The sequence below is a fragment of the Marmota monax genome, unplaced genomic scaffold, assembly GCF_021218885.2.
Source record: "Marmota monax isolate L192 unplaced genomic scaffold, Marmota_monax_Labrador192_F-V1.1 WCK01_AAM20220418_F8-fsc00732, whole genome shotgun sequence".
Taxonomy (NCBI): Eukaryota; Metazoa; Chordata; class Mammalia; order Rodentia; family Sciuridae; genus Marmota; species Marmota monax.
In genome coordinates, this window is record NW_026693828.1 from 149,625 (window position 1) to 150,746 (window position 1,122).

Below are 1,122 nucleotides of genomic sequence, written 5' to 3' on the forward strand. Positions count from 1 at the left end.
TTTCAGAGGAGAAACTTAAGATATTTTTATATGCATATTCAATATGGTACTTCTTCCCAGGACCACTAGACTTTCCATAGATTAATTTCTCAACTGTTTATTTTTCTGGTACCAGGGATTGAACCCAGAGATGCTTAATCACTGAGCAACATCCCCAGCCCTTTTTATTTGGAGACAGGTTCTGGCTAAATTGCTAGGGCCTCACTAAATTGCCGGGATATCCTTAAACTTGTGATTTTGCCTTAGCCTCCATTTTTGCTGGGATTTTAGGTGTGTGTCTCCATGCCCTGTTCTCTAATTTCTCAACTTTTGAGAGAAATGTATGGTTTAAAATTATGAACAGTGGATGTTTCCGGAAGATGTGACAGCTCTCCTGGGCTGCTTCCTGCCTTCTTTTCTCCCTATGCAGCTTTCCACACTGGGCATTTTGAGGTGCTGCCTCCACTGCCCTCTCCACTACAACCATGATCTCCTTTACAGACACCCAGAAAATTGAAATGGGATTAACAGTTTTTCCTGTTGTTTGGAATGATTCTCTTTTTTTGACAAAGTACTACTGGCTATTGGAAATGTTTTGTTTGTGACTGGCTAGGCTTTTATAATCAGTTTAGAAAGAACATTCAGATTCTTTTCCCAAAAACATAAAATGAGAGCTACAGGATTTTTCCTAGGTGATGTATTTGTAGTTCTTATTGGTTGGCCTTTGAGAGGCAGGATCTTTGAAAATTATGGATTCTTTAACTTGTTCAGGGGCTTATTTTCTGTGTGGTTGGCTTTATTAGAAGAACGCCAGTTCTTGGATCCCTCTTAAATTTACCTGGAATTAGATAATTTATAGATAAAGTTGGAAAATGCAACAATATTGTTTAACAACAAGAGAATTTGAAAACTCTTTTAAAATGTTGTATTGTTTATAAAATTCTTTGAAGAACATTCAGTAAAAAATTAAATTACATCAAATAACTTGTAAAGTTCTTTACAGAAGCTTAAAACATGTAGCCTACAAAGACCAACAGCAATTAGTACAGAAACAATGAAAACAGGCTTCTAATCAAGTGATCTCAGAAGGCAGCAAGCAAACTAAGGGAGATGAAATCCATGTTATGAAGCATATTGAAACTC

General features: G+C 36.5%; 1 pseudogene; it reads left to right on the forward strand.

The window, feature by feature from the left end:
• Window positions 1–277: 277 nt before the first annotated feature.
• Window positions 278–870, forward strand: LOC124105194 (vesicle transport protein GOT1B-like; annotated as a pseudogene).
• Window positions 871–1,122: the final 252 nt, after the last annotated feature.